The 20,341-nt window shown below is 32.0% G+C and overlaps 1 protein-coding gene across 1 annotated transcript in view; it reads left to right on the forward strand.

The window, feature by feature from the left end:
* LOC135832036 (potassium channel subfamily K member 18-like) overlaps positions 1-20,341 on the forward strand; it is a 128,574-nt gene that overhangs the window by 43,677 nt on the left and 64,556 nt on the right. Inside the window, exon 2 of the mRNA XM_065345001.1 lies at positions 7,456-7,536. The gene's annotated coding sequence lies outside the window, so the exon portion shown is untranslated. The remainder of the gene's footprint in view (positions 1-7,455; positions 7,537-20,341) is intronic.

Here is a 20,341-nt window from a genome sequence, read left to right on the forward strand (position 1 = left end):
TTGTCTTTTACTTGAGTAGGCAATCACCTAATCAGATATACGAGTAGAATAAGTGTTCATGTTCACCAACTAACATAATATGCTATGAAGTGTTTTATAAATGAAGATTCCGTCTGTAGGTACCTCTTTTTAAAGTACGAAGCTTTCTTAAGCATCATAAAAATTTACGCCTAAGTGTGTTGGTTTTGTTTAGCCTACCTATATTTTAACAAGTGTAGTATGAGAACCCAATAGCATTATGCTTATTTTATCAACGAGGTTGATATGCCTACAGAAGTTTTCGATGATTTTGTTGAGATACCCACTTGATAATGTAACAAATTATATTACTGAAGTTTTTTTCTAAATAGGTACTCGTCACTCGTTCACATCCAAATTTTCAGTTTGGTGCTACACTCTTCAGACATCTTGTATGCCTATTAGGTAGATGGGTACCCACTACCCACCTTAATAAATTCTACTTTTTTAATTATATTTTTCAATTTTTTTCAAATTTCTTGGTAGTCCATATTTACCATTACAAAGCACGATTTGAAATTCAGAGCAATTGAAAACATGTCCGTAAATTTCGCATGCTTAAAATTCCAATTCTGCAGTTCACAAAGTATAAAGTAGAGAAAAGTGTAAATAAAATTTCTTCAATTTGAGTGCGTTAAAACTTTATATTAACATTGATAAGGAAAACTTTTGGCATTAACTTCAACACGCTTCCATCTATGTATAGTTCTCAATCTTACATTAAATTTCCCAAACTTGTAAAATTCTTTACAATAGTGACCTTTTTCCATGTGTGCAGATTTTCAAGAAATGTCAATCAATTCTTCTGCTATTTCATAATAATGATTTCCATTTTGCTTGTTTTTTTACATTTTTGTTGTTTTTTTTTTGAAAAGTCACGTATGGAGATGCGAAATAGAAAAATATGTTTAATGGCCAGAAAATTAGAATAAGACATTTTCTATTGTAGCGTAACTTACGCAAATGAAAATGGAAGTTTTTTGTTTTTTTTTTTTTGTTTTGAATGTCCAATCGCGTTTTTTTTTCGTGCAGAATTGGTAGAGATGGTTTCCGAGATAAGCTTTTCCAAGGTTTCACTTGGCTAAATCGGTTTTCAAGTTATCTTTTCACTAACGGTTACTTATACATACATATGTACGATTAGCTTATGTATTTTTCCATCTCACCTAAATATAAATAATCAAAGTTAAGAAGTTACGTAAAAAAAAATTAAATACCCACTGAAGAAGTAGGTAAGTATCCTTTTCCTTACATAGGTATACTTCAAAAAGATCAAAAAATTCAAAACTATAGCTCTTGACATCGATGCGAAAAAATTTGAAAAAGAAACTTTGTAGTAAGCAGAAGTCTGAATTCCGCTTTTATTGAAAATCGTAGTGCCTAAGTAGGTATCAAATAAGCTTGTAGAAGAATTTATTAAAAGTAATTTTTTCTCCGCCAATATGATATCAAATGAAGAACATGAACGCACTTCGTCCAATAATAAAAATTAGGTACGATATCTACCTATTCATTCGGATCAAAAAATATATCAGATACGTTAGTTATTAGATTCTTCTCATTTAGCTGTTTTCTTTTGTCCTTTTTTTTATTTTTTGAGGTAGATATTAAAAGCAAAGAAGAGAAGAATGTTACCTTAAGTTGAAAACTCATTTTTCTTATTGGCTTTTAAGTAAAATAGTGATTTCCAAAAAATGAAATTGAATTTTTCGATGATTCCTTGAACTTTTTTTTTCAAATAAAGTATTAAAACGGTTTGGTGGATATGAATAAGGCAAAAATGTAACACACATTTTTTTTTTTTTTAAATAAAAAAACGTCTTTCTCTTACCTAATTCGAAAGAAACAAAAAATACGTTTTCAAATTTCATTCATTTGGTGATCGAAAACAAATTACTCAAGTACGTATAAACCAAATTTCAAGTTTTTCATGTTGAATATACTTACCTACGCGGCTGATAAATTTTTCAATTTCTTTTCAAGATTCCTCCTCTGCCTCCCCAAAAAAGGATTTGAATTGAAAATCTGATTTCAGCCAATTGTGATGAAATTAATTGGAGGATCTGGGAAAAAGAGTGCCCTAAATCGATGTTCCTGGGTGTTGATTATGTTGCATCTCATTGTGGAATATTTCCTAAATTTTTTCGAAAGTTGAGAACTCCAAAAATCCACTGACAATGAGAGTTTCAGAACAGCTCAAAATCTTGTCACTGATCAATTCAGGAACTTGAATTATAGAAATAGCTGATGTGAGTAATCACAATTTCAGCTTTCTATTACCTACGTGCTTTTCGTAAATCTTTGAATATTTAGGCAAGAATTTGCCAAAATTTTCCAAATAAAATGAATGTAGTCCTCGAAATCTTAGATTCATTGTGGTGCATCTGTGGATGTTTTTTTTGGTTTCTTTTTATCTCGACCTAAAACCTCAAACATTTTTTGTACCTGAGATAACGCTTTTTGAAATCAAAAAATTATTCAAGAAGAAGCACCATAGCAGTTAATACAACGACGTGAAGCAAAATAATGTGTACAAACAAAAGAGCCAATTTAAAAATGCGTGCGTAAGGTTTTAACATCTAAGAAACCTCAAAAACTTCAATAACATTTTGTGTGTATGTTTCTGAACTGTGCGATGAAATTAATTGAAACATTTAAGGGACTCGATTTTAGGTAGGTAGCTCGTATACTTCACTGATCATAATAACATCTATTTCTTTACGTTTACGCTATTTTTCGTGACTTGAGGTGAGTGTTCCTACTTCAATCAACTTTCAACGTGGAAAAATAAGCCGACGCTATGTTCTTCGCTATTTCATTTCACGCTTTTTCAACTTTTTAGATTTCTATACCTTTCACATGATATTTATGCGCGTGCAAAAATAAATATATGGCGAGATAGCCTTCATTCATTCAATTTTGATATCGATCGCATGAATCTCGGAACTATGTATTTTCTTCATCATACATATTATATTTTGATATTATATTGAACACGAACAATATTCTACGAGTATCAAATACCCTTGCCTACAACTAGATTATTTTAACCGAAATCATAAATTGACACAGTTTTTCAAATAAACGGCGTTCGTATATCGAAAGGGATTACGTAATACGTGTGACTTATATAAAAACAACATGGACTTCGTTTTCGAATAGGCGGGAATGGGGTATTATGATGAAAAATAAACAAATACTGATATCGGTCAAATGCAATCATTTATTTTAAATTTCGTATTATTTACCTATACTTATTATTTATTCATTTTTTTCAATTTCAACTTTAGTTTTGCGAATTAAGATTTATGTACCTATCTACGCTGGGAAATAATTTATTCGGCAATTTACTTATGAATAAATGCGTACATTCGAAGAAAGCGTTGCACGTTTTTATTTATTTTCGTATTTATGTGAGTAAGGAATGTGAAAAATTGTGCGAAAATTCGATGCCGTAGTCTCATGTATATAGTGAGGTAGGTGCCTTTAATAATTATGTAGTTCGTCGTCTAGCAGAGTAGTAATTACTTTTTGGTGATTTGTCACGATTCTTTCCATAGGTATAGGTATATGTATATGTACTTGATATCGAATAAGTACTTCATTGTTTTTTTTCTTATTTTAGAATCCAATTCTGTTTCACGTTTCTTTCGTCCGTATTTACGTATTCTTTTTGTTAAGAATGGCATTAGTGTGAACGTGACTTGAGAAACCAAAATGTAAACAAAGTTTTTTTTTTAAAACAAACTTTTTATTAAAGAAACACTTGTAAAAAAGAAGGAAAAACTTAATGGTGAGATTAAAACATGTGATTCTCAGTAAAGAAGTTTCAACAAATAGAGGATCTTTTTCAATGCTGGTATACACTATACAATTTGGTGCAAAAAACATGTCTAGAAGAAAAGGTTGTTTTTCAAATCTGATTCATTCGCATTGCTGTCTAAAATGAAAGATCTTTTTCAAGTGTTATTCTTTTGTTTCATCTAATTTTCTTCGCAAGGTGTAACTTTAAATGCTATTATTTGTTGATTTTTTGAATCAGATGCAGCTGCTCAAGTTCGTGCGCAGTGAACTCTGTATCAGTCACTCAGATGTGTGTTTTTTTTTTTCAAATACGTACCTCTAGATACCTATAGATATTCCTTTAAAAAAATGATTAGGTACTTGTTAGGCAATGAAGTTTGAATGAAAAACTGGTACAGCTCATAAAGTATCTACATATACTGGCTATACTTACCTATCTAAGTGTACCTACATAAGTAATACGTATACCTCGAAACAGACTTTTGCATATAGGTAAATACCTACATAGCGATACCTATTTCAGTTTATTTGGTATACTCGTAAAAACCGACGAAAGATATCAACATCTGCGGTCTCTTTGAGAATGGAAATAGAAATTAAACGGTTTTTTGTTTTGTGTGTTTTTTTTTTTTTTTATCGAATAAAAGAAAATATTGCTTTTACGTAACGAAATTGTCTTTGAAAACATTACATATGGTTTTTGCTTTCGATTTGTTCTGAAAAACGTTTTTGTCATTGATTCGAATGTGTAAACACAATTTCATGCTGCGGATAGGTTAAATTATGTTCCAACGATTTAACAAAACTTGTAACGCTCAAGTAGTTTTTCAATTTCACGTTTCTTGTTACTGTAAAAGAGTGCACCTAACGAAGTTTACTTTGTATTGGCAAATATTTCTACGAAAATTGTTCTTAACGCGATTTTTTCAAACTGTTGAGCATATGTCACAAAAGTTTTTTTTTTTTTTTTTTTCGTTTAAATTATAAAACTTTTTGACTCGTACATGGGTACCCTTTTAAAATTCTTCACGAAGTACTGCTTTTAAGTATTCTATGTACCTACCAATAATTCAGAATTGACACCAAAACCGGTAAAGTGTACTTAAAGTAGGTACCTAACTATAAATGTATTTACGTAATATGTAGGTTACCTAGGTACGTACCTGAAGAGTGCAGGCAAAATGATGGATTTTAGAGTGAAAGAAAAAATTTTAGAACTATCTTTAAAAGACATTTTGCTATTTTGTTAACGTTTGTAGTTTGTACCTACTAGGTAGGTAAGTAAGTACCTATGTATTATTGGTGCTATTGAAATAACGAATTGCTCGCTGGAGATATTTTTTCTTAACGAGTAGTAAGTTTAGCAAATAATGGAACGGCATATTATACAGGGTGTTCTATGCACGTAAGGAGGTATCAAAAAAGTGTTCATGGGTATATACTTGAAATGACCATTCAAACCTTTTAAGAGGCAACTGTGATAAAATGTACCTATGGAATATGGATGTAAGAACAATTAGGCTCCGGCTGAATGAAAATTATTTGTGATCAATTTGTGCATCTTGGATATTTAAGAAAGTTATTAGGAAGCCTTAATTGACAAAAAATTTGAAATAGCCCAAGGTACCATGTAGTCATGTGACATTGTGAAAAAAGAATATTTCTCAGGGTGTTGGGTAGGGCTAGGTAACTCTCCCTACGTTTCGATTTCTAGCAAAACAATGAGACTTCAAAGGCACTCATGTCTCAAAACTGGTTGATCTTGAAGCAAATCTACTTATTCGCAAAATTTGATGAAAATGGAGGGAATATTCAAAATATTAACTCTTCACGATTAGGTAAGTAGGTGCCTACTACATTGATTTCTATCTATTCATGGTCGCTGGGTTCCAATATCTACATATACCAACGTACTTATTCATTTTTTGGATGCGCCGATACGATCTTCAGTGCACCTCCAGTTATCCTTTCAAATTTCCATTGTTCTTGAAATTAGAGAGGATAGTCAATGAGAACTTTCTCTTTCAAATAACAATCCTAGGTGCTCTGCTCGTAACCTTCCAAGGTTTTTCATTCCCAAATTTTAATTATACATACCTACCTACCCGAATCTTGACAGAGGCTTGATGAAACACCTCGCACAGGATGAAAGTTGACGTTTTCGCTAATTGAACAAAATAATTTATTTAAAAAATACGAGTCTTCTACAAGAAAATTTGACACCAGATAAAACTACCTACGCATTGAACAGAAAAAAAATCTTCTTGGCTAAATGGAGGATTAAATCAGAAAACGATATCGATGGCGTTGAAAAATGGGAATTTTTCACTTGATATCTTTTTTAAAAACGAAAAAACTTTCACGACAGTTGACTTTTCACTGAGTTGAAGAAATGATGTTATCAAAAGTGATTTTTTTCTTCAAAGGGTATACTTATAGATGCGGTTAGAATGAGAGCAAAAGAGAATAAAATACTGAGAAAAGTGGCAATGAAGAATCGTGAAAAGAACCAAAATACAGGCAGGATATGAAACAGAGAAAAAAACGATAAAAAGAAACAAAAGAAATTTACAGCTAGACAAAATCAAAGTAACAGGCTTACGCGAGTTGGTAATAGCTTGAAATTTCGTTTCACTAACGTATAAAAAGCTGTTGAAGGGTAATATTTGAAGTACGAGTATGTACCCTATAGTTTTGCTTTTTTCCTTTTTAACTTGTTGTAAATTGATAACTCTCGAGCACAAAGAAAAATTAAAGTTGGCTTGTGTGGTTATATCGCTACACTCACTCCACAAAAATAGTCTTCTAATTTTTCCATTTGGTCGGAATTCAAAGAAATAAGCTAAAATTGAGTATTATGTGGTGACACTTTTTTTTAAAAACTTTGCTACACAATGTGTTTGAGCTAGATTGCCTTTTCCTTTAGTGAAATTTGACGCGCATACTCACGTTACCTAGTTACTTATATACTAGATACCTATTTCGCAGTAGAGTTGAACTGTTTGCTAGGAAGGTTGGCAAATTAACTATCTGCTAACCATATTGTAAGTATTACGAGTGCAATGCTGTAATTTCGTAAATTATTCTACGGATGAAAAAAGAATGAAGAAAGATTTATGTAGCATTCGATAATTTTTGATTTTTTGTCAAATAAGTAAAGAAACCATTAGGTAAATTAGATCAATGATATTGCGATGACACTCATCCACTAATATCAAGTAGGTATTAACGAATAAATAGTGAATTCGGGTTACATTTTCTCGACATTCGCAAATAAATTTTTACATTCGCCGTATTTTCGATGTTGACCCCAACACGTACCTACCTACACAATACGTTTAGCTGCATATGTACTTTTTTTTAGAATTTTCAGTACTTATTTGGCAGGTGATGGCAACTTGTTTTCTGTACCTACGCGTGTTTACGGCATAAAGCGTTAGCAAAAAAGAAAAGAAAGTACAGATACCTACATAGTACCTACCAACATCTACTATGTGTTTCACATGTTATATCTACATAAGTTATTTCGTTATGTTTTTTCTTGTGTTTATTTTTATTTCGAGTTTCACGGTTTCTACTCTCATGTGGTAATAATGTACGTACCTATATAAATAAGTATATTTGGTTTTATAGGAAAATGGCGGGAAGCTGTTCAGTTGGCGGCTGCACGAAACTGTAATGATTTTGAATTTCCCATCACGTAGCCAAGGAGCGGTAAGTGATCACGACGTAGAAAATAAATTAATTTTATAACCAAAGAATAATCAAAACGATAAAATTATTGAAAATATATACCTATCTATTAACTTTATAACGATAAACATGATATCTTCCAATTTCTACGCGATAAAACGTTTAAGAAAGGTTATCTCTTACCTATGTTTTGTGAGAGAAAATTTTGATGAAGCGGTTTTATGTGTTTGGCATTTTCAAAATTATCTCTTAGACTCTTCTATTACGTATTACGTATTCTGGTAATAGTGTCATAAAATAAGGTATGTAATCAAAATATACTCCGCTGAATATTTCCAAAATTACGCTAGTTATCGGTGTGAAAAATTTCATGATTTTGACGAGTAACGAAAGATTATTAAACTCGTGCTTAAAATATTAGCGACGAAGTTTATGCTGGAATTGAATTAATAAATAGGTATAGTCTGAATGAAAAAGTACGTGGACTGGGTACCCTTTTCGTTAATTTTACTATGATTAATTTATGTAGCGAAGACCGATCATTATTTATTCATTAAAGTACATAGGTTATTTGATGAAGTTTACAGAATCAGTTTTACTGTTTGATAAAATTTTAAATTGATAATTTTCACAATACGCCACATTCTTTCTTCACGAGAGGACTGAATTGATTTTTCGTTGAGGAACAACAACCTTCAAAAAAATAATTATCGAATGAATAGGTATAGGTACTTAAAGTTAAAAAAAAAATTAAAAGCCAGATCTTTAAAAATTTATCTTGACAGTCTCACTTGCTCCTTTATATGTACTTTTAAATTCTATAATAGATACCGCAATTTTCCAAAGAAATCAAAAGAATCACGTACCTATGGTAAATTTAAGATAATTGCACACACACATAATATACCTTTTAACGTCAGTAAGTAAATAGGTATTTATGATGATGTTGAAATTCGTTTTTATCGGTAATTCAACTTCTGACCAAGACGTAAATTGCATAAATACGGCAAACTGGATATGCAATTCTATTCGCGTGGCGAGAACAAGGTTTCTGAATGACAACTACCTAGGCAACTTTTGACGTCGTCAACGTCGAGTCGAATTGTAACTCTGTATAAGTTAAGTACATCTCTACCTAGTCTATCTCTGCTTATTGATATTTCAGTTGAAATTTTTTGAAATTTTGAATATTGAAAGCTACGAATGAACGCTTTTCCAAAACAATTTTTCTCCTACCGTGCTTAGATATGTACTTTTTCGACCATATTATTGTAGACAACTTTCTTCGGAATGCTTAGGGATCAAATTCCAATTTCATCAAGCAGTTTGATGCTTAAGCGAAGCAACGAACGATACCCAGAGTAAATTGTTTGAGTTAACTGTTGAATCAAGTTTTATATAGGTAGTAGAAAAATATCTTTCTTGCTTAGGTACGGATTTGTTTTTAATATTTTTTCGTATTTATTTATTTTATCATTTATATTTCATTTCAACTAAAAATTCCCTGAATTTACGTACTGACGCGATAAATCGAAGTTTATAAAATGAAAAAAATTCCCAAAAGAAATGCGATCTTTTGCGTGTTTTTTTTCCGCTTCAAAAGCGAAATTCTATAAAAATTAGAAAATAAATGCAGTGATAATTTTTAAAGTAATTTTGAGATTCCTAAAGGTTTTTTAAATTCCATTTTCCATCGAATGGAAACATTCCCGAGTTTTTTACCGCTCTTTTTTTTTCTTTCGGTACGTCACCTCGAGGAAAAATAGCGGTTATATTTCAATAAAGAAACGCGAAATAAATTAGCTCGCTTTGAGTGTTTTTACAAACGTTAATCATCTCTTTCAAACTGCAAAGCGCGTTTCGTTGGTTAACTTGTATTTTACAGTTTTTTTCTTTTTTACTCGTTTATGAGCAATGAAAACTAAAATACTCACTTACTCGTAGGTATCCTTCAAAATAGGAAAATGTCGCTTTTCGCCCAAAAAATGTAGTATATCCCACGCCGTGTCTAGCTTATACCTATGTGAGATGACATTATGCGTTTGAGAACGACGCAGTGGTTAGTAGTAGGTATCTGCCTATCTGGTACCTAGTACCTACCTTGTGACCTGAAATTCATTACCATGTTTACGACCTATTTGAAATGTAGCGAAGCATCTTACACGTGTTTACTGTCTTTAATGGGTCATAAAAGAAGCCGTTGTTAAGATAAAGAATCTAGAAAAGGACATTTTTTCTCGTATTTCATTTTTATGAATGGAGGGTCTAGTCGCGTACTCGCATAGTACAGTTGAGCATGATTTGCCAACTAATTTTGTTTACCAACTGATGAAATGGCGTGGTGTGGAATGCTTTCCACGTAACTACAGAATAATCTTTGCGGGTATAAATAAAAACGAATGATTGTTTTTTGAATTAGTTTTTTCTTTTTCGTTATTTTTTGATGATAATGAAATTTTGAGTTTAGTGTGCGGGGTGATGGTGAATTTGTAGGTATGTATTACCTGAAAGGCACAACCAAGCAACGAAAAAATTGTTGGTATTCAATTTTTTTTCTCTTTATACTTATCTATGTACATTGATGGCTTTGATTGCAGCGTAACCCAGATTTTCGGGACAATTACGAGTAGGTATAGGTACCTACGTTACAACATCGTCAAAAATTACGTTTGAAGTGACAGACTAGAATTCGATTGAATTATAATTATAGATTTTCGCGTTGCGTATCTCTATAATAAATTTCAACGCATTTGGAAGAAATTCGAAGAAAAAATTTCATGACCATCATCAAAATTTTGCCAATTGCTGCGATGTCTGCAATGTTTTTTGTTTTTGTTTTTTGAATTCCAAAGGAAGAGCTAGTACTGGTTTGAAATGTACTACGTACATAGAAATTCACCGTAAAAGCCACAATTTTACACCTTTTTAGCAGGTTTCAAAATATTAAAACCAAATAAACCTCGATAGTGGTAATATTGGGTGCGAGTAGGTAAAAACTAGGTCACTCAAAGAAGGTTTCAAGAGACATTATTTGTAGGAGTGTTATTTGCGGTGCTCAATAAGGAAATTAAGTATAGGTAACCTCAAACAAACTTAGATACGTTTCATTACTTTTTCTTCAACAGCAAGCAAATGAATCTGTGATTTATAAAAATATTTCACTGTAGTACGTTCGAAAATTACTTCACTGATCACAATTGAGAATCTTGGATAGGAGTTTTATGAAAACCACGAAAATAATTAGCATGATTTTTCTGGGAGTGAGAAGAGAAGAATGTAGGGGATGGACAAGGAAGAGTCAAACAAGGAATTAGGTAATCGATTAAAAATCAAAAAATGTTTATCTCATCTAAAAATCGGCGTCCTATCAAGAAATTTTTCGAGGATTATTTCCCCGATAGATAACTTAAAATTTTATCACGACCATGTATGTACATACGATATAAGTACCCGTATGTGCACAAGACCATCACAATGCATGTAATGTAGCTTTATACTCTGGTATAGTAGTTAGGTATGTACATTACCTACATATAGTATCTACATTCTTGCGGTTGTTCAGCTGATAGAATCTAGTTAATCTCTATCTATTTAATTTTTGTATTTATACGAAAAGATTTTATTCGATGTCGATGTAATTTTAACGTAAACTGCAGAGTACGGTTTAATCGGACATCCTATTTCTAAAGTGGTGTAAAACTAAATGTTACTGCCGGAGAAACTAAATTACATTCGAGCACTTGTGGATTTATCCTGTTGTATTATAATGTGGTTTGCTTAGTCTGTTTTTGTATTGAAATCGCTGTTCTTAATTAAAAGATTCCTAGTTTAAAATCCGCGTCTAATGATAGATTTGGTTATGCTTATGAATAAATTAGTGAATGGTGAATTACAAATGACAGTTTGTGTCGGCCGAGTTAGAGCTGCGGATAGAAATTTTACGCTCTGTAGAATATGTCGTAGTAGGTAGGTAGGTGTCTAGGTACTAACGTATATGCAGTGCTATTCGGTAGTTTTTGTAGGTGTACAAGCTGAGCAGTACTTCACTCTTCTCCTTTTATCCTGATTTTCTCGCCTTGCGTGAAAAAAATTCTAGTAATTTTGTTTGACCTACCTTGCTTTTATATAGGAGAACGTGGAAAGTGGCAATGTGTTTTCTTTACATTTCTGGCATCTACAGTTCGAGTATGACAAAATAGTCTGAATTGTCGATGTTTATCTATCTACATGGAGGAGTTTTCATTCTACGCTATTTTACTTTTCAATGAAGATAGGTAGGTACAAATATGGGTCTTCAATCGTCGAAGAAATGTGTTTTTTTTATTTTCTAGTTTGCCATTGAAACACGAATACGTTGCATGATTAAATTCTCGTGCCAACATAAATTGAAAATAAAGTTACTTATTGAGCCAAGAATTTTCATATTTTCATTTTGATTCGTTCAACCTGTGAGTTTGTACAATTCTCGCCTGCCTTATCTACCTGTAAATGTAGATATACCTAATTATTATTAAGGTACCAACTCTTTCTGAAATTTTAAAATCCCATTTAAATGTTGGATATCATTCGTTTCATAAAAAATTGAATTCTTACTTTTCAGTCGAGTGAAGCAACTTTTTACATTTTTCTCGGAGGGAAGGGAGCTTTGGGAAAAAATAGGCGTTTTACAAGGAAAAAGTATGTACAAAAATCTATTACAAAGTTCAAAAAATTTTCTAATCTTAGTGAGTGAGTTAATAATTCTCTTTTTTTATAACTAAGTGTAAAGTTCAACTAGACAGCTGCGCCAAGCGCAGCTGTAACAGTGTGCGTAGCTTCTTTAGTTTGGAAAGCGCAACGCAATTTTGGAAAAGAAGCATAACAAAATTTCAAAAAAAGGCGCAACTTTGAAAAAAGCACAATGCGACTTCAAAATAATAAGCACAATGCGATTTAGAAAAAAACCACAACGCAAATTTCAAAAATAGAACAAGATTTCGAAAAAAATCAAAATACGATTTTGAAAAAAAAGCATAACGCAACTTTAAAAAAAAACGATTGGAATTTTGAAAGCAGAACGCAATCATGATTTTAAAAAAAATCACAATACGATTATGAAAAAAAAGCACATCACGATTTTCAAAAAAAGCACAATGCAACTTTGAAGAAAAGCGATTGGGATTTTGAAAGCAGAACGCAATCATGATTTTAAAAAAAACGCACAACGTGATTTCGAGAAAAAAAGCACAATACGATTTTCAAAAAAAGCACAAAGCAACTTTGGAAAAAAGCAATTGGGATTTTGAAAGCAGACCGCAATGATGATTTTAAAAAAAGCACAACGCGATTTTGGAAAAAAAGCACAACGCAATTTCGAAAAAAAGCACAACGCGATTTTGAAAAAAGGCACAACGCGAATTTTAGTTTAAAAAAAGCACAACGCGATTTTGAAAAAAAAAGCACAACACAATTTTGAAAAAAAAGCACAACGTAATTTTGAAAAAAAGCACAGTGCGACCTTTGAAAAAAAGCACAGTGCGAACTTTGAAAAAAGATCAACGCGAATTCTCAAAAAAGCACAAGGCCAACTTTGAAAAAAGCACAACGCAAATAAGCGCAACACGACTTCGAAAAAAAAAGCACAACGCAAATGTTGAAAAAAAAACAGAACGCGATTTTGAACGCAATTTGAAAAAAAAGCACCACGCAATTTCGGAAAAAAAGCACAACGCAATTTTGAAAAAAAACCGAACTTCGAAAAAAAGCACAACGCGATTTCCAAAAAAAGCACAATGCTGAGAGATAATAATAGATTTATGGCGTATGGCTCGATGGAATATATCTTAGAACATGTACATTGGAAGACTCCTGGAATTACTCAGCTGGAATAATTCCTCCAAGGGGCCAGACTAGCTCTAATCACTATAAAGCACTATTACTCTCGTAAATATACAACAAATAAGGGAACACCGTAGTGACTCACCAATTACCGTATATTTTGGATTATTTAACACGAACGATTCAATTTAACACACAACGAATTAATACTGGGATAATTATAACGATAACACCTTAACTCTATTGAAAGAAGGGATCAACTGAATGACCTTAAGGGTCTGTTATTAATAGCACTATTTGTCCACGAATTGCACTACTCTGCGTCGACTCAGGATAGCGAACTGGCTTGGGATATTTGCTCATATCCTGGTCTAGGACCAGGACATCGCGAATATCCCAGTGTTACCAACCTGTGTCTCCCTAATATCCCTCACGTAGACAATGTAGGCATGGTAGTATATCACAATGCGATTTCGAAAAAAAACATGATTTTGAAAAAAAAGCACACGATTTCGGAAAAAAAGCACAACGTGAACTTCAAAAAAAAAGCACAATGAGAACTTCAAAAAAAAGCACAACGCGATTTTGAAAAAAAAGGCACAACGCGAATTTTAGTAAAGCAGAAGCACAACGCGATTTTGAAAAAAAAGCACAATGTGAAATTTGAAAAAAAGCTCAATGTGAATTCTGAAAAAAGCACAAGGCCAACTTTGAAAAAAAAAGCACAATGCGGATTTTGGAAAAAAAGCACAACGCGATTTCGAAAAAACGCACAACGCTATTTCAGAAAAAAAGCACAATGCAAACGTCGAAAAAAAAGCACAACGCGAACTTCAAAAAAAAAAACACGAGATTTTGAACGCGATTTTGAAAAAAAACACCATGCAATTTTGGAAAAAAAAGTACAATACAATTTCGGAAAAAAGCACAATGTGAACATTGAAAAAAAACAACTTGAACGTTGAAAAAAAAACAACGCGATTTTCATTTTAAAAAGCACAACGCGAACTTTGAAAAAAAAGCACAAAGCAAATTTTGGAAAAAAAGCACAGCGCGATTTTGAAAAAAAAAGCACAACGCGATTTCGAAAAAAAGCACCACACAATTTCAGAAAAAGAAGCACAACGCAATTTTTAAAAAAAAGCACGACGCGAACTTCAAAAAAAAAGAACACAACGCGAATTTTAAAAAAAAAGCACAACGCAAATTTTAGAAAAAAGCACAATGCAATTTTTTTTTTTTTTAAAAGCACAACGCGAATTTTGGAAAAAAAAGCACAACGTGATTTTTTAAAAAAAGCGCAACGCGAACTTTGAAAAAAAAGCACAACGCGAACTTCAAAAAAAAACACAACGCGAACTTCAAAAAAAAAGGCACAACAAAATTTTGAAAAAAAGCACCACACCATTTTGGAAAAAAAGCATAACGCGATTTTGAAAAAAAAGCACAACGAGATTTTTAAAAAAAAGCACAACACAATTTTGAAAAAAAAAGCACAACGCAATTTTTTAAAAAAAGCACAACGCAATTTTGAAAAAAAAGCACAACGCGAACTTCAAAAAAAAAGAACACAACGCGAATTTTAGGAAAAAAAGCACAACAGGAATTTTAGAAAAAAAGCACAACGCGAATTTTGAAAAAAAAGCACAACGTGATTTTTAAAAAAAAGCGCAACGCGAACTTCAAAAAAAAGGCACAACAAAATTTTGAAAAAAAAGCACCACACCATTTTGGAAAAAAAGCATAACGCGATTTTGAAAAAAAAGCACAATGAGATTTTTAAAAAAAAGCACAACGCAATTTTGAAAAAAAAGCACAACGCAAACTTCAAAAAAAAAGAACACTACGCGAATTTTAGGAAAAAAAGCACAACGGGAATTTTAGAAAAAAAGCACAACGCGAATTTTGGAAAAAAAGCACAACGTGATTTTTAAAAAAAAGCGCAATGCAAACTTCAAAAAAAAGGCACAACAAAATTTTGAAAAAAAAGCACCACACCATTTTGGAAAAAAAGCATAACGTGATTTTGAAAAAAAAGCACAACGAGATTTTAAAAAAAAGCACAACGCGATTTTGAACAAAAGCACAACGCAAACTTCAAAATAAAAAAACAACGCGAATTTTAGAAAAAAAGCACAACGCGTTTTCGAAAAAAAGCACCACACAATTTCAGAAAAAGAAGCACAACGCGAACTTCGAAAAAAAACACAATGCAAATTTTAGGAATTAAAAAGCACAACGAGATTTCGAAAAAAAAGCACAACGCGATTTTTAAAAAAAAGCACAACGCGATTTTAAAAAAGAAGCACAACGCGATTTTAAAAAAGAAGTGCAACGTGATTTCAAAAAAAAAAAAGCACAACGCGATTCCGAATACTATGCTATTCTGAATGCTCCGGAGCACAACGTGATATATGTATCAGGAAAGCATAAGCACTGCAGTACTGAGAGAGTGAGAGAACCTCTTGGGAGCACAGCAGAATCACAAATGACTGGTGGGTTTTGATTCCGAAAGGGTAACCACCTGCTTTCAGCATCTAGGTACTGAACGTGTGTAAATGAAACACCAGCAGGTGTTCTAAAATTGAACAATGGGAAAGATAACACTGTAGATAAGAATATTTTAGGACCCCTGCAGTGTTACATTTCAAAACCGATGTCGGCTTCCCTTTTGATACCTTTCTCATTGTTCAATTTTGAAAATTTAAAGTCGGCTTCGCTTTTGTCGGCTTCCCTTTTGATATGGCCCTTTTCCCTTTTTTATTCTTTTTTTGGTACAAATTTTCTTAATTAATTGCAATTACTCAAGAAGCTAATTGAGTAATTGCAATTATAATTACGACATTCCCTCCCTCAAGTTATGCCTCACCTACCTACGAAAGATTCAAAAAAATCGGCCCATTCCTCTAAGAGAACATTCGAGCCAAAGAATTTTTCAACTTTCGGAACGAAAGTAATAGTGTGCTACGCACACTAAAAACAAAACAAAAAACAAAAAACAGTAAGTACGAGTAAAATCTGGGATTCAAAGTACATAAAAAGATTTGATCTTTATTGCAGAAAATGAGCAATTAGGTTAATTTAAATTCAACTATTAATTAACACATCAAGGGAGCAGTAAATTGTGAGAAATTTTGATAACAATCAGCCAGGTTGGGTATTCTGCGTTTACTCCATACTGCTTCTCAGTTGGCATTGACACGAATCTGAAAGCATATGCCTATTTCTTTAATGAAGTTATGAAAATGTACATAAAAGGAACAAGAGTGAATACTGAATTCAAAAGCTTTTATTGTGTTTCCTTTAGAAGTTGTTTTTTTTTTACTACCGTTGTGATTTTTATAACTATGTATTAACTTACAAAACAAACATAACCTAAAGGTTTTCCTCTCTGTATAACGTACGTAGATATATACCTATAATGTAGAAAGCAGATGTGGTAGGTGCGATCGTAGGTTTTTTTTTTGAATGAAAGCTTTTTAATGTCAAGCTTTTCTTTCGGCACGCATTTACATAACTTTTGAGTGGCGTACTCATTAGGTTTTAAAATTAATTAAGTACCTCCCTAGGTAAAGGTATACGTACGAGATCACATTATTTTTATTGAAATTCGTCATGAACTTGTTCCACAACATCATACACGTAGAAAACTTGTTCACAATTTCCATGATTTGTTTCGGAACCAAGAGTCTGTCCTCCACCCCCTTTCTAAAATTGTACCCACGTATTTCTGGTAAGTACCTAGAATATATACCTTCGGTATGACTTTCTTTTTCAAATTTTGAATTATTGGCACCTTATTTCTTTCTACACTCTTGAAAACTTTCTTTTTTTGAGAATATTTTTGTTATTTATTTTTTTTGTCATTTTTTAATAGGTTAATAGGTACATACTATAAAATCTTAATTCCGTAGGTAATGAGGAAATGGCTTCGAAAAAATGCCAACCTCCTAATTTAACCAGTTTCACTGTATAGGATTGAAAGCACTCCCTCTCCCTTCCCCGAAGAAGTGAGGAGTGAAATGATATTGGTTCTTTAACTTTTAAGAATTTTCCCGAAAGGAGGAACTCTTAAGAAAATGTTGAGTGAAATAATTTTTTTCACATTTAGATTATTATGATAAGTATTTTATTTTATTTTTATGCAAAAATGTGACTTAGGCTCGAATATTATTCATCTTGGTACATACCTGTACCTATAGAATATTGGAATGACTTATTCCTTTTTTAAATGAACTACATTAAGTAGGTAAGTATTTTGTAAAGAAAGGTTACAGTAATGAATTGCGATAAACGATTTTAAAATTTATTTATTTTTTACAAATCTTGAAGTTCTTTCTTGTTTTTCTCCCATGTTCATATAGCTTCTTAAAAATACTTATCAAGGGAAATGCGGTTCATAGGTACCTATTTAATAAACATCTTGAATGCATAGTGCGAAAAAATCATAAATCATGTGAAAAACGAACAGTTGAAGAAGAACAGGTACCCACCTATGTACTTATCATTGAATAAATTTCGTTGATACCTAAATGCTTTATTTTAATTAAGTAGATATCATAATTATTTTAATCTGCAAATTGTTGTGATAACTATGCATAATTAAACTGCAGTTTTCAACCTTAATTACCGTTATTAAGACTTCAGGTGGAGGTATTACCTATGTCAAACTATCAGTGCTTCAATTCAATTCAATCACCTTCAAATTTTACTTTAATCGTTGGAATTCCCATAGTTTGTTGAAATCGCAACCATCATTCAATGTTTTCTTTCGGAAGATTATGTAGTACCTACCTGTACCTGTATGTTTAAGTATTTATGTAGTAGACACCTAATATTTTAATCTGATATTTTTGTAGGCAATTCCTACCTAAGTAGGTACGATTGATCATGGGACTCGTTTTCTATACGCACCCAAGATTTCAGTGTACGTATATTAGGATGTAGGTAATTCAATCCAAATTCCAAAGCATCATTTGTGTATAGTACCTTATCTACACCTATTCTCTAAAATTTCGTCAACAATTCATTCATTGTTTTTTTTCGATACTGCCACCATTAAACTTATTTTTTTGCAACCTTTATTAAGTAAATCATCAGTAGGTAAGTAATTGTTTTTTAACAATATTATAAAAAGTTTTATTTTTGTGACGGAATTTTTGCGCCTTTTTTTTGTGATACATGCCTCTTGACTGCCTAAATTCATTATCTTGTTGTTGTTGTTTTTTTATAAGAAAAGGATTCAAGTGAAATTTGTTTCCCAATTTCGTTCCTTCCGGTCTTTTTCGCGACGAACTTCAGTTAATTACTTATCTAGCTGCTCGTTTTTTTTTTGTTGGAAGTTTTGATTACTACTTTTTTGCAAAGAAAAAAAGCGAAATACAAAAAACAGTTGAAACGCCGCGTTAATATTAAAACTCCGTTAGTCGGAACTAGACTTCTTTAAATTGGAATGAAAACTACATTCTTAAAAAGCTTATTAAAATGCGGGATAGTATCAAAGGCAATGCAAAAAATGGTTAAACAAGGTCGAGAAAATGGGGAAAAGATTTTATTGCGTTATTCTATAACATGCCACGAGTTTAACGGGTTGACGGTGAAAATTTTTGTACATGGTAGATGATAGCTACACGGAAATTTTAACAAAATTCTTCGAAATAAATTCGCTATTTTATTCTGTTAAAGTACGAGTAACTATCTCTAGGTATTGAAAGTCAAACGCGGATTCAAGTACAAAGTATGAGATTACTGTTTAGAAAAATTCGTAACCTTACAATTCTCTTTTTTTATATTTCTTTACGAAAAAATAAAAATGTTTTATCTTCGATGGGTTGGGATTTGGGAAAAATGGTTTAAAATTTTAATGAAATTTGAGTGACAGATTTCTAATAAAACTATTTTTTTTCAAACGATTTGAAACGATTCGTTATGATTTTTATGAAACAGTGTTCTTAGATACCTACCTATATTAAGTTCAAATAAAAAGAAAATTCCAAAGCTATCAAACAGTAAAGTTAATACGAATACCAGGTTTCCTTGAACTCATAAAAATACATATAATTTGACGGAATTAAGTATATCATATTCTCCAACAAAATGCTGAGGTGTACATGGTGCTTCATTATTGAATTAGGATACATTTTAGATAGGTAATGATGTTCGAACATCTGGTTGGTGGAGCCTCAAAATAATACCTTATTGCTATCGTATTAAATCGTTAGCTACCTTAAATATATCCAGATTCAAATAGGCATCGTGTAACTGGAAATTCAATATTGCAATCATTTTTAGGGTTTTTATTTTCAATGAAAAACTCATCAGCTGATAGTTGCTTTTGGTTGCATTGAATTGATAATAATGAAACTGTTTCAATGATTTCAAATAAAACCAATTGGTGGTAAGTTGGCAAATGGTACTTAAATTGGTTTTACTAGAATTTCAAAAGTACAATGAGCTAGTACATATAGATTCGTTTTTGAATTCTCACTGAAAATATGAAAAGCTTGAAAATGTCGATTTATACGCTTATCGGGTGGCTTACTCTTGAAACATGTTAGTCTTTCAATAATCGTACCTAGTATAGCCTAATTACTCGTAAGTATACCTAAACGAAATCACTCTCATGTTCACATGCCGCTGTCGATGGATATTGGATTGGATATTGTAGGAAAATAATTCTGTAGGTTCATAAAAAGGTAAATAAATACTCATAACTTATTGGTTCATTTTAGATTCACTTCACTTTTTCATTTTTCTAAAAATAGATTTTGCGAAAATCTTAAGTATAAATATACCTACTTACCTACTCGTACGTCCGTATGAGATTCGAAATATTGTTAAAGTAACGCCGTACGAACTACGAAGATTCGTCTTTTGAATACTAAATGTACCTTAGATACGTGAAACGAGCAGATGAGGAAGGTGTAAAGTCGGTCAACTAACTGAAATCTAGATGTTTATTATTCAGGTGCCTTCACGCTTTCAGTATGTTTTATGGAGCGTATTTTAA

This window comes from Planococcus citri, chromosome 1 (genome assembly GCF_950023065.1).
Source record: "Planococcus citri chromosome 1, ihPlaCitr1.1, whole genome shotgun sequence".
Classification (NCBI taxonomy): domain Eukaryota; kingdom Metazoa; phylum Arthropoda; class Insecta; order Hemiptera; family Pseudococcidae; genus Planococcus; species Planococcus citri.